We start from the raw sequence: 14605 nt of genomic DNA on the forward strand, positions 1-14605 counted from the left end.
ACACACACCTGGCTAATCTAATCTTGCTGTTTAAATGGAGACTGAGAGGCTCAGGGAGGATGAGGGACACAGCTACGCTTACCTATCAGTGGCAGAGCTGGGATAGGCTACAGCTGTCTTCTTCACACAGATGAATGACAGCCAGCGCAGAGTTCAGGGTCTCATGTCTCTCGCAGACCAAGTGTCTCATGTTTCTCTCACTATCCATACTGGAGTCATACCGATGACTGGATTGTAATTAACACCAATGAATACACAGAGCCTTATCAGAGTTGTTAATTACATACATTTCTGTTTATAGGAATATAATACTGTTGGCCTCATTAGGCACCATTATCAATGTACGATCTAATAATTTCAATGTAATGAAACTAATACATTTCAGAGGAATGGAAGCAAACATCCCACGTCTGGGACAAATTGGATTATTGCAGGCCAGGAAGTCTTGAAGATGTAGCATTTGTTTTCAGAAGCAGCCCATGTAATTGGGGTGGTGCTTTACAGACTACATCTGATTTTCGCATGCCTGATTAGGCTGCTGAAGTTCTTTCTGAAGTTTTTAGGTGGAGGAGAGAGTGAAGCACACCAGTGAGAAGTATTTTTGGCTGTATGCAAAGGAAATCCAAACCTGAGTTGAGTGTGTGGCCCATACTTGTAGTTCTAGCACTCAAGAGCGGAAGTAGGAGGAACTCCGTTAAGGCTCTCAGTACATGCTTGTTCTGTGTACTAAAACTATTGGGGGTGCATCTTTACTGACTTTCATCTTTTCCTAAGTAGTAGAGTATGGCAGCTATCTACAGAGAACTTGTACATTAAATTCAGCAAATAATCTACAGGTGATTTGGAGTGTATGAGATGATGGGCATATATTATGTGCAAATACTGTGATTCACAGGGGAGAGGGAATATACAAGGGACTGGAGCACATGGAAACTTTGGTATCTGTGGAAGATTCTAGAATGAATCCTCAGTGGGTACTGAGGAACAACTCTGTGGTAGTTTGAATAAGAATGGCCCATATAAGCTCATATGTACTTGAGAGGAATTAGGAGATATGGCCTTGCTGAAGTAGGTGTGACCTTGTTGGAGGAAGTGTGTCACAGGAAGTGGGCTTTGAGGTTTCAAAAGCTCAAGCCAGGCCCAGAGTCTCTCTCTTCTGATGCCTGAGGATCCAGATGTAGAACTTTCAGCTACCTCTCCATCACCAACCATGTCTGCCTACTTGCTGCCATTTTCCCTATCACAACAATGGACTAAACCTATGGAAACTGTAAGCCAGGCCCAGTTAAATGCTTTTCTTAACAAGAGTTGCCATGGTCATGGTGTCTTTACAACAACAGCACATTGACTAAGACAAACTGCATCTAGCTACAATAACATAAGGCAGGGTTCACCAACACTATCTTCCAGCTGAGATGACTTGTCCAGGCTATGGGGCTGGGGGATGATGGAACCAGGAGATTATCTGTGTTGAGTTGTAGCTGCCCAACTAGACTGAACTCATGGGGACTTTGTTCAATCCAAGTCTAGGTTTCATTGTTCAAGCAGGTTGTGATCTCAGTGCAAGACTGTTGTCAAAACAAGAACAATCATGTACTGGAAACTTATTGGGTGCTGAAAGGACTTTATGGATGTCAAGTGATTTACTTACTCTTCTCATTCATCCTATAAGGTAAGTGACATTTGCATCTTTATTTTCCTTTCTGTGTGCTGGTGTGTATGCATGCATTCGTGTGAAGGTCAGAGGCCAACATCAAGTATCTCCCTTAGTTTCTCACCATCTTATTTTTTAAGACGGAGCCTCTCACCCAACATCTAGACTGGCTGGCCAGGCAACCCGAAGGATCCTCCTGTGTCTGCCTTGGCAGCCCTGGGGTAACAGATACATGCAGCTGCGCCTGGCTTTCATGTAGGTGCTGGGGCTCTAAACTCCATTCTCCACGCTCGTGCAGCTGGCTGAGCCATCTCTCTAGCATCTCTAAATGAGGATGTTGTGGCTGAGAAAACTACAGGAGCTCCTTCAAGGTCATTCAGCCAGTAAATGTGGAGAGTGGGGTTTGCATCCATGTCTGTCACTTCTATGTGCCACAGAATCACATTGTCTGATACTGATCATATGAAGATGGACCCACAAGCCTGCTGTTGCCCCAAGTACTCAGGGTGACAGCCTCATTGGGAAGTCAGTGGAGGACAGTAGATAGTCTCCTTCCTGGGGTCTGACATGGGTTCTCCCATCCCTGTTGCCTATCACTCTTATCTGAGAATTAAAGCCTAGGTGGGCAGTCTTGTCCAACAACACAGCTTTCACAAGGCACGGTACACACTGATGGGAAGAGTCTGCCTTGGAGACTCTGGGGCTCCTGCTGATAAAAATGCAGTTGGGTCAGAGAAACTCTGAGCTGCAGAGATGATGGGAGTATGATCCATCTCCTGCAGAAATGGACCCCTGAGAGCTGCAGGGCAGTGAGGATCTGGCCTCCTGGGAAAACTGGGTTCCCCTTAGTTATGACAGCAGCCATAAGCATCATTCTTTGGACGAGCCTGGAGGAGCCCCTGGGCTGTTCTGTCAGATGGAGTCATTGAATCCCCACTGGGATGGAGCAAGGGAGACTTTGTTCACCCCACACTGTGTGTGTGTGTGTGTGTGTGTGTGTGTGTGTCTGTGTGTACATGTGTATATGAGTGTTACATATGTGCATGTACATGTGTGTGTGCGTGTGTGTTGTGGCTGTTATACATATGTACTGAGCCATGTCTTAGAGAGACTGCCTACCTAATGTAAGTACTTATCTAAATATTCCCCAAACTTTGACCTTCAAAGAGAATATGGGGTACAAAATCAACTCTGGCTGATTAGTCTTATAAACACTGGGGGCCTTGGGCTCTCTCTTCCTTCTCTCTCCCATTTTCTTCTCTTCCTTTTTCTCTCCTCTGATTCACCTAGCAAGCTATACCTGTGTACCTGCGCATGGGCACTGTGTTGTGTGCTCTGTGTGGCCAGGGATGAACAAGCTGCAGGCTGTGGATAGGTCAGCATCTGTAGTGGTAGTTTTCAGGTAGAGGGGGCTCCCTTTCGCCTTAAGGAGACATAGGGGTTATCTGCAGATGTTTTTGGTGTCACATTTTGGGGAAGTTGACAACTTCTGTTGGACTCTAGTTATTACAGGCCAAAGATGGTATTTCTGTATATCCCATATTGTTTAGGGCAGCCTCTCCTGCCTGCCCCCACAAAGGGATTATCTGGCCCCAGACACCCATAGTACTAAGGCTAAGAAATGGGATTTGTGATGGCTGCCTGAAGAATTGAACTTGACTGTGACCAGTCATGGCTCATCTTGTCACTGCTGATCTTGGGAAGCCCCTTGTCCTCTCTGAGTCAGTTGTCAATCTTTCCAAAGGGCAAAGGTTGTTTTTGCCTCCGCCATAACGGAAGAAAATTAGACCACGAACCAGTAAAGCTCTTGGTATAAGCACCGTTACTTTTCTGTTGCTGTGATAAGGCAACTTAGAGAAGAAAAAGATTTTTTTGGCTTAAGGCTTCAGAGAGAGAAGAATCTGTCATGGTGGGGAGATGTGGCAGCAGGCAGGGATGATGGTGGCAGCAGAGTTTACAGTTCAGCCACAGCCCCCCCAAAAGTCAAGAAAATCCACATGCAGAGAAGCAAACTGGAAGTAAGTGAGGCAAAGCCCACCCTCAGCTGCTCCTCCTAAGCCTCCCAAGCAATGCTATCAAAGGGGGACCAAGTGTTCAAATGCTAGAGCCTGTCGGGACGCTTTCACTCAGACCGCTGTGTTACCCACCTGTCAGTGGAAACCCAAGTCACAGCAGGTATGGGACTTCTCTAAGTCTCACATCCTGTGGTCTAAAAACTGCTAGCAGCTCCCAGTAAAGGCCAATTCCAAGCATACCATTTATTGTTAAGGGATAGTCCAGAGCAATCTTAAGACTTTTATCCCCCTCCGACAACATTGCAAGTGTGATATTTAATTGTGCGATTAATGACACCTTCTCCCTGCTCAGTAGACCATAGACTCCTTTCCTGCATTCCCAACACCCAGCACAGTGTCTGGCTAGACATCATCTGCTCAATAATTAGAGGCAGACCGCCTGAGTTTACCTCTTGGTTTCTCTACTTGCTGGCTGTCCTCAAACACATGAGGAGTTTACTGGGCTTTATCTTTCTCAAGTATAAAGTGGGGACTGTGGTTCCTTGCAAGGAATTATGGGAGGTGTTGAGTATGCTGTTCTGTCTGGATACCTGGATTCTGAAACTTGCTGGGTGATTTGAAGGCTCTGCTGTTAATGCCACCATGACTTTATCATTTCAATTTAATTAATGGATGCTTCTCTGCCGCAGGAAGCCAGTTCCTGGATGGATCTGCTTCTGTCTTTGTTTCTGGGAATTATTTGGAGAAAAGTTTGAGTTTGCAGAGGAGCTGGCAGCTCATCTAAGCAGAAAAGTAGAAGCCAAGTGATTTCTTGCAAGAGACCCCTGGGATTCCTGGGTCACTGAGCAGCCTTTCTCTCTCACCTGGAAAACATAAGAATTGATTTGAAGCTTCTCTCATCTGAAAAGGCCAGCGGGTGCTAGAGTAGCCGAGTGTCCCTAAGGATGGTTTTAGTATTTGGTACAGAGGGGGAAGTGATTCATGATGGTCTGGGAATGCAGGAGGACCAGGAGAGAGATGGGCAGGGTCCAAGACTATATCCTGAGTGGCAAGAATCAGGGACAGTCTCAACTAATGCATGTGAAGAGGAGAGCAATGGTACAAGAGTCACTGTTATTACACGGAACGCCTGTGCTTACCTGGGGTTCTTGAGAAAGAGTCTGTGGTGGTTTAGATAAAAATTGAAGACTTTCTCCCCAGTCACTAATGCTGGGTCTCATGTAGCTCAGGCTGGCTTCGAACTTGCTTTGTAGCTGAAGATAACCTTGAACTCCTGAACCTCTTCCCTCTATTCCCAAAGTGCTTAGATTGCATGGTGTGTACCACCACGCTGGGCTCGGATCCATTCATGTTAGTAGCCTCATCCTCTTCCTGGGCCTCAGAAATGAGAGATTGTATGCTGGGCACAGGCGCTTGCTGACATTAACAGCTAACCTGCAGCAGGCACTTGACCTTGTCACGTGCTTGATGATTGTGTTGCTCAGCTCTTCATCACTGTGACAAGCACCGGAGATAAAACAACTTAAAGAGTAGAAGGGCTGGTTTTAGTTTATAGCTTTGGAGGTTTTGAGCCATGGTCCGCCTGCCCTATTGCTTTTGTCACAAAGAGGACGGTAGAGGAAACTGTTTGCCTCGTGGCAACTGGGAAACCACGAGAGGCAGGAAATAGTTGTGCTTCAGTATCCCATTCTGAGGACACGTCCTTGTCCTTGGTGACCTCACTTCCTTTCACTAGGCTGTGCCCTGAAGGTTCCATTATCTTCCTCTAGCGCCATCTGCTGGCAGCTGTGGTGTCAACACACTTGCTTTTGAGGGAGCACTCGCTTGAGCCATAGCAATAATTCATATTTTAGTGACTCTTCAAGGATAACATCTATCATCCATGGTAGTATTTTATTTATTTTATTTTATATTTTGTTTTTTAAAGATAGGGTTTCTCTGTGTAGCCCTGGATGTCCTAGAACTTTCTCTGTAGATCAGGATGGTCTTAAACTCAGAGATCCACCAGCCTCTGCCTCCCTAGTGCTGGGATTAAAGGCATATGCCACCACCATTTGCTGACATTTTATTTATTACTGTTATCACTGTTATAATTTAACCAGGAAATGTCCACCATGGCTTATGTCTAGAAGGCTTGTCCCCAACCAGAGGTGCTATTTTAGGTGGAGGGACCTCCCTAGAGGAAGTAGTGTTAGTCCCACAACGGTGGAGTAAGACCCATTACCAAATTCTTGCAGTCAAATTAAGCAAGCTTTACTACCTGTCAGACAGAGCTGTCTCCCTAAAACACAGCTTGGAAGAACAGCAGCATTGAGCACAGGAGAAAGTAGGGTTTGTATAGCTCAAAAACTTCAGGAGTAGGGACTCTCCAAGGGGTTGTGGATTTCCAGAGGAATTTTGGTCACGTGGGAAGTTGGGAGAACATTTCAAAATTATTTGGAAGAACAACTTATCTTATGAGGATGCATATAGGTCCAAGGCTCAGTCATGTCCAGACCAAGTTAGATTCCAGGAGGATTCAAGTTACAGTCGGATCAAATCTTAAGATATGGGAAGTTAGGTTTTATAGAAAAGAGAAATGAACTTTTAAGATGGAGTCAGACTGGCTCCTCAGTAGTTCCCTGGAGAAGTCCTGTTGAGGTAACGCCTTGTCCCTCCTTCCCTAAGGTGAAGGACCTCCTTTACCCACACTCCCACGGCTGTGTTCAACCACCACACACGGGCTAAGTAGCCCTGGACCGAACCTCCTAGAACCATGAGCCAAGATGAACCTCCTTTGAGTTGATTCTGTCGAAAGCTTGGTCATAGTGACATAAAAATAACTAACCTTCATTTTTAAGGAGATAAACTTGAGGCTCAAAGAGGCTGCATATGAAGCCCAACACATAGAACTCTCAACTAACAGGAGTGTGTGTTCAGCCTCAGGAGTCTGTGTCTCCATTCTTCCGTGCTGACCTTGCAGAACACTGGGTTTGTGTCAGAACAGATTTCTCCTGACAGTTGTGTGGCCTTGAGCAAGCCTTTGAACTTCCCCTTGTCTGTGAAATAGGAATAAAGAAAAGGAAAACATCTCATTGAGAGTGTCCTGCTTTCATTCTCATGGCCATGATAAAACACCCCAACAAAGAAAAAACTCAGGGAGAAAAAGGCTCATTTCACCTTACCATTAAAAAGTAAAGTCTTTCGTTGTGGTGAGGTCGGGGTAGCAGGAGCTAAAAGCAGCTGCTGTTCTCGTCACACACACACTTGAGGGCAGAGGGAAATGGACACAGGCGTGCTCATTTGCTTGCTTGCTTGTGTTTACCTGTTTCACCATTTCTCCAGGCCGGGGTCCCTTGCCTAGGGAATGGTGCCTCCCACAGTGGTCTGGGTCTTCCCACATCCACCGGCTTCATTAAAACAATCCTCCATAGAGACTCCCACAGACCAACCTGATGCAGACCAGCCTCTCACTGAGACTGTCTTCCCAGGTGACTCTGGGTCATGTCAAGTTAAAGTTAATCTTCACAGAGTTACCAGGAGATTTAAAGAGAAAGACAAAAAGTCTCCCAGGTATGATTTGACCAAAGTGACCACTTGAAAATAGAACACTTTTAACTTTTCCCAAGGATGTGTTGAAGGAGTGAAACTTTGCCCTCCCCTCAAATCTGCAGAGAGTTAATGGTAGAACTTCAGGCTGTCAGCGTTTTTCTGATCTTGGCACTAATTATGCAGAGATCATTTCTCCCCTTCCGCATATAATGAAAATGATTTCGCAGAAATGGAATTTATCATGCAATATGCTATGAAAGAATGTGTTTTTCTAAAAAGACTACCTTACTTTCCCTATCTTTTCTTTATTCCTCCATCTTCTTGCTGGATAATCAAATACAAAAGTTATATTAACCTCCCAACCACTTCATTGAAAATGCTCATCCAAAATTTGAAAACAATTAAAAAACCCATTATCTCAAGATTTAACATTCTTGGGGGTTGTGTCTATTTTTTTGCCACCACGTAAATGGCAGGTAACTTTATCACAATAGGCAACTTTCTGGAAAGCCGTGTCTTAGTCTCCACCCAGGGAACTCATGGCTGCTCTCTCGGGTCATGTCTTATTAAAAACCCACACACCCTAGTGTACTTTTGTCGTGTTCCAATGTATTGAAATAATTGATCGTGTAATGAGCTCTCCATCTGTCTCCTTTTCATTCCTCTTTCCCTGCTAGTAGTTGGCGTATGGGTGAGGAACAAGAACAGATTCTTCCCTGAGGAGGTCATGGACTCCAGGATGGGAGAGTTTCCAGCCTGGATCTGCTGAGCAAGGCTTCTGCATTCCCAGATGTGATTATAACTGACAGCCCCCAAAGAAGAGCATGTGGGGAGTCAGTTAGGGGTCAAGGAAGCTGGATAGATCATAGACCCATTGGCCTAACACAAGAGGAAAAGAACTCTTTTCTGCTTGGGCCAGTACGCATGTAGCGAGTGCTTACTGTTTATACCAGACACACTGCCAGATTGCAGAGTGGGATCTTCAGGGTGGGGTAGACTCGTTCCTCAAAACTCCTACTATTGACACTTACAGGTTTTTTGCTGTATGCAAAGTATGACTTACCAGTATGTATCCAAAGATTGAGGGGAGGTGTGTACCCATTGACCCAGCAACCGACTGTCTGATAATCTGTCACGTGTGTAAAGATTTGGCTACAGCTGTGCTCGTTGCAGCATTACTTGCTAACACAGAGGCAAGGCACCCCTGAGGGACTGGAATGCCCAATGGAAAAGAATTCACACATTAATGAATTCTTGCTTCAGGAGGGAGTGTGCTCTGGAAGCATTTACATGTTTACCACAGAAGCGGATTTGCTGGGGGCATTAAGCATGGTCTCAGTTTTCTTAATAGAAATATGCATGTAAGAACATGGATATCCACAGCAGCGTGGAAGAGAGACAGGAAGGAGATGCATTTCCCTAGGAATGTGGGGATCTGCCTCGTTTTCCCTTTTAATTTGTTGGGGGAGAAGATCTAGAAGTTTAACCCGGCATACAAAACACACACCCTACCAGCGAGCTGTGCCCCACTTCCTAGGTTCTATTTCATGGACTCCTCTGGTGACTTCCTGTTTAAACCCCTTGCCCATAATGTGTCACTTTAACTGCTCAAAAAATTATTGTTTTCAAAAGGTGAATGGGAACAGAAATGCAATGGGAACCATGGGCAATTAATGCCGTTTTGGGGGCCAGCTGGGCTGCCTTCTGAATGGCTTGTCTTTTTCCACTTACCTTGTCTCCCTCTCCTCACTGTTCCTCTTATTCATTGCTATTCCTGCTTCCTCCTGCCTTCTGCTGCTTTGCTGTCAGATCCTGTTCTGAAGTCCACCTTTTGACTTTGATTCTTTGGTGCCATTGCATACTCATCTTAGTCTCTGGAATGTCTTTGTGCTCTGGATATACCTTAGACAGAGATTCCAGGCGTGGTTCAGGTTCTCCAGCCTATCTCATCCCCATCAGGCTGGCTCACCATCCAGTCCACAGATGTGTTGGATCAGACCCGGTTGAGTGGCTCAGTTTTAGTCAGACATGGTTCAATCTTGGGCTGCGGAAGCCTAGCTCTTAACTGGGGAGTAGGGGTGAGACATGTCCCTTAATGAGGCTCTGTTGTCCCAATGATAAATATCTGTAACACAGCATCCCAGCAAAATACTCTGAACAATCCACATCCAAAATACTCACATGGGAGCCAGATCCTGTGTCTTATTTTGTTTTGTTTTTCAAGATCAGGTTTCTCTGTAGCTTTGATGCCTATTATAGAACTCACTCTGTAGACCAGGCTACTTCTGAACTCACAGAGATCCATGTACATCTGCCTCCCGTGTACTGGGATTAAAGGCATGAGCCACCACGACCTGGCCCCTATGTCTTTAATTTGTGAAAGTGTATAGCATGTGTGTGTGTGTGTGTATGCACATGAGGCAGAGGTTGACACTGGGTGTCTTCCTCAATATCTCCACCTTACTTTTTGAAGCCGTTCTCTCATCAAACTGAAACTCACTGAATTTGTAAGACTTTCTGGAGTGAGCATGGGGCTTTGCTGTCTCCACCTCTCCACTGCTGTGATTACAGGCTGCATCACCATGTCTGGTTTCATGGATGAGTGCTGGGGATCCAAACTCAGGACCTCATCCTTGAGTGGCAAGCATTTTATCCCTGAACCATCTACCTAGTCCAGCATTTATATTCTCTGCTTTGAGTGAATAAATTGTTCACTTGATTTTGACTGATCTTTGCGTTAGTGTCACAGCTCTGAGAATTGATAGTAGGGTATTAGACCTATCTAACCACACACCTAACTAATTTAGGCTTCATTCAGGCTATAAACAAGACAGACAGAGGAATCATGATTAGACTGTAAGACAGGTTAGGTGAGATTATCAGTGCAAACCCAGGATAGTAACCAGTATTGTTTTTCATACTGGGCATTCCTACATGCCAGCCAGTGGGATTCACAGGCCTTATGGCTTCTCAAATAGCATAGCTGTGAGGTCAGTATTATTATTATTACTGTGACAGGGATGGAGCGGCAGAATCAGAGTATTAACCTAACTTTCCTAAAGTCACACAGGACTGGAGAATACCTGGGTTGTAACTCCACCCAGCATTTGCTAACGCCAAGTCATCTGGAGGTCACTGCCCATCCATGCCACCCAGATGCTCTCTCCAAATCTCTTACTTTGGAAGAGCGTCCACCTCATCTCGCTGAGTTCTATTGTTCCATTCAGAGCAAGGTGGGTTTCTCTGGTCCAGTCTCCCTTGGGCTGGACAAGTCATGCATCCCTGATAATTTGGGTTCTTTTGTTAACAAAATACCACATGGGCTGAGAATGTATTAACTCATCAGTCAATGAGAAGTGTACTTCCCACAGGATTCCCATCCATCAGGGATGGGATTTTTAACTCCTGCCTGAAACAGGGTAACTGATGTACCATGCAATGATTTTCCAAGATATTGATCTACAGGAAGCAGGGAACAAATAGGGAGAACTCTAGGTTTGCCTAAGGGTACTTCCTAGAGAGAAGTTCCAGGATGCAGTCAAGGGAGAGAGAATGTGAGGAGACTCAGATGGAAGATACAGACTCTGGGGAAGCAAAGATACCAGAGGATCCCCGGTCAGAAGAGTAGAGAGAATTGATGAAAAGAGAAAATGTGATATGTGTAGAGCATTAGATCTTCAAGAGATGAGGGGTCAGCCTGCCCATGTGGGGAAGACCAAAGCTTGGGGAAAGATAATCCCAAAAGGTCGAGAATAATCTTGGTAGGCATTTGCCTAGCATCAAGTGCACCATTGCATTAGCTGGACTGGAAATACCCTTGGAAAGAAAACAGCGTGTGAGTATGGAAGGGCTTGTGTGATGATTGTAATGATGAGCCTGAGACCAAACATTGTTGTGCATGACATAATGTTAATAGAGATAATATACTTAACTGCAAAAAACGTTGGGATACTGGAAACCAGATAAGGACATCACTGTGACACTTTCTATTGGACAATACACTAAAGGTCTTAGCCAATGAGAGAAGACAAAGAAATAAAAGATATCCAGGTCACAAAGACAGGGAAAAAAACTACCTTATTTTCAGGGGATGTCATCATATGTGTGGGAAATCTTAGGGAATGAAAGCTACTTTTACTTGATTACTGAGCTTAATAAAGTTGTAGGACACAAATTAATATACAAAGGTGAGTTGCTGTCTGTACAGAAGTGACAGAAAACTGAAAGTTGGAATTCAAAATGTCTTTAAAAGAACTTAATACTTAAGGACAAATCTGAGCAAAAAGGTACCTGGTGCTTTTGAAAGTAGAAGGAGCTGGAGAAGAGGCTCCACAGGACATAAGATCCTGTCCTTTTCTTACAGAGGACTTGGTATTGGTTCCCAGCATCCACATTCAGCAGCTCAGAACCACCTGTAACTGCAGAACCAAGGGCTCCAATGCCCTCTTCTGGCCTCTGTGGGCACCTGCACTCATGTGCACTTGTACACAGATACACATTTAATTAAAAAGAAAAAGAAAACTATAAAATGCAATAGAAAAATTAAAAAACTTAATAAACGGAGAGACATACCATGTTCATAGATGAAAAACCATACTCTGGACAACAGTCAGTTTTCCTCAGATTAATTTCTAATATGGGGCAATCCCTGATTAGAAATAGCCAAAACAGCCTTTACAAGAAAGAATCAAGCTTGAGACTTGCTATGAAGCCACAGTGACCCTGACAGTGTGGTATGGCAAATAGATTGATATATTCATGGGGCAGAATACAGTCCGAGTTTTCCTTTTTGATAAATGGAAGAAATTACTATCTGTCTCGAAAGGATAAGGCATGGTTCATGGTTTGTATAAAATAAAAAGTTAACCTGTAGTGTGTCCTGTGAGATGATGATGTGTCCCGTGAGATGATGATGATGTGTCCTGTGGGATGATGATGTGTCCTGTGAGATGATGATGTGTCCTGTGAGATGATGATGATGTGTCCTGTGAGATGATGATGTGTCCTGTGAGATGATGATGTGTCCTGTGAGATGATGATGATGTGTCCTGTGGGATGATGATGTGTCCTGTGAGATGATGATGTGTCCTGTGAGATGATGATGTGTCCTGTGAAATGATGATGTGTCCTGTGAGATGATGATGTGTCCTGTGAGATGATAATGATGTGTCCTGTGAGATGATGATGTGTCCTGTGAAATGATGATGTGTCCTGTGAGATGATGATGTGTCCTGTGAGATGATGATGATGTGTCCTGTGAGATGATGATGTGTCCTGTGAAATGATGATGATGTGTCCTGTGAGATGATGATGATGTGTCCTGTGAGATGATGATGTGTCCTGTGAAATGATGATGATGTGTCCTGTGAGATGATGATGTGTCCTGTGAGATGATGATGATGTGTCCTGTGAGATGATGATGTTGTGTCCTGTGGGATGATGATGTGTCCTGTGAGATGATGATGTGTGATGTGTCCTGTGGGATGATGATGTATCCAGTGTCATGGTATAGTCTGTGGTATAATAAAACACTGTTTAATAATCGGGGAAACAAAGTATTCAATGTGCACAACAGGACATTGCCTCACAGCTACACACAGTTTCAAAATAATTGTGCGGAAAGAGAGAAGTCAGACAAAAGTGCAATTCCATTAATATAAAGTTCACAAGAAGGAAAACATTTGTGGAATAGAAAGCTAATCAGTGATGGTACAGAAAGGGGTTTGGAGGAAAGAACTAAATGAAGCAGATAGAAAATTGGGTGTGGGTTTGTTGGATATGTTCTTTGAGGTGTGTGTGTGTGAGTGTGTTTGTGTGTGTGAACTATGTGTGCACATGTGTGGAAGCCACAAGTTAACATAGCCTTCCTCAGCCACTTCCCACCTTAATGTTTGCAACAGGGGCTCACAGAGTCCATAGTGTCTGCATTCCAACCTGCATGCTGATTCACAAGCTCAGTTAGGGATATTCCAGTTTCTGTCTCCTTAGTGCCTGGGTTTTGAATGTGTGCCATCATACCCTGCTTTGTCTTGATTATAGTGACTATTTTACTGGTGTGTTCATAGGTCAAAGCATCAAACTCTATTCTTATGTCTGGGCTATTTACTGCACACGTTGTCTCAGTGAAGCTATTAAATGATGCTAAGGAAACATTTGGAAATCGGCTCCAAGCAGGTATGAGACAAGCTGGTGTCTTTAACATGCAACTTCCCTTTCCCCGGTCACGTGACCTCTCCTCATGTGGATATCAGGGTCTGCCATACCAACGACCTAAACTCACTTCTCCCAGATTTAAATCTGGAGGAAAGACATGGGTTTATTCTGCCTACTATTCCTCTGGATCATCTCAGATTGGACAGAAGGGATCACGTGTCCCCATATGTTCCAGTTGCTACAGCCTATGTACTGTGATACTCTGACTCAGGCTTGTGTTAATCCTCAGGCTGTCTGGTTCCTGGGGGAGACCTGGGACTCTCATAGCCTCTGGGGCCAGATCCCCAGAGGTCCACTATGCAGGCTAATATGCTCCATTCTCCCTCCTCCTTCCCCCCTTTACCATTCATTTGTGATGAGACTACACTGGGTGACCCTCGTGTTCCCTATATCTGTCACAGACATTTCCCCTTAATTAATTCCTTGCATGTTGAACTCTGTTTTGCAGAAGATCCAAATTAACACAGATGACGGGGAGACAGCTAACACATGTCTGAATTCCATCAAAATTTCTCCAGTTTGCCAAGTGAGTTCTCATATAAATATTTATTATTTGAACACAGACACGGTGGGGGAGGGGGAGTATGCCACAGCCCTCATGTAGCAGCCAGAGGACACAGCTTGCCTGAATCAAGTCTCTCATTTCACCTCAGGTCATTAGGTTTGGCAGCAATACCTCCAGCCACGGAGAAGTTCCTCCAACCCTCAGCCTGTCAATCATTCTGCACATATTCTAGAAGAAGCTATCCTTGAAGACTGAGAAATGTGCTCCTTTTGATTCTTCAGCCTGGTACGTTTTTAAATCTGTCTCGTAGCACATTGCAAACTATAGTGTAATCTATATTGTAATTGCTGTCATCATAACAACCCACTGAGTGGGAGCAACTGTCTTCAGTTCACAGATGAAGAGGCAGAAGTGGGAGAGCGGGGAAGGGGGGAGGCAGTCAGGGTAGTGGCGCAGAGAAACAACCAATAACGTGGAAGAATACGCAAACCTTGAAAGATAAATTAGATAGATGATAGAGGATGTATAGATATGCAGGTGATTGGTAGATAGATGATAACTAGATGTATAGATGGTAGATAGATAAGGATAGGGAGATATAGACAGATTCATTAATTTTCTATAAAGTATTGGCTTACAGGCTAGATGTAGTGGAACTTGCCTTTAATACCAACACTCAGGAGGCAG

At 44.4% G+C, this 14605-nt stretch overlaps 1 long non-coding RNA gene across 1 annotated transcript; it reads left to right on the top strand.

Annotated features, from left to right (window-relative positions):
* Window positions 1-1533: 1533 nt before the first annotated feature.
* On the top strand, window positions 1534-14204 carry LOC110342588. Its single transcript, XR_002384706.2, has 4 exons — window positions 1534-1672; window positions 13266-13374; window positions 13862-13939; window positions 14067-14204. It is a non-coding gene; the product is annotated as an uncharacterized LOC110342588 (long non-coding RNA).
* The last annotated feature ends 401 nt before the right edge of the window (window positions 14205-14605 follow it).

This window comes from Mesocricetus auratus, unplaced genomic scaffold, assembly GCF_017639785.1.
Source record: "Mesocricetus auratus isolate SY011 unplaced genomic scaffold, BCM_Maur_2.0 Super-Scaffold_100025, whole genome shotgun sequence".
Classification (NCBI taxonomy): domain Eukaryota; kingdom Metazoa; phylum Chordata; class Mammalia; order Rodentia; family Cricetidae; genus Mesocricetus; species Mesocricetus auratus.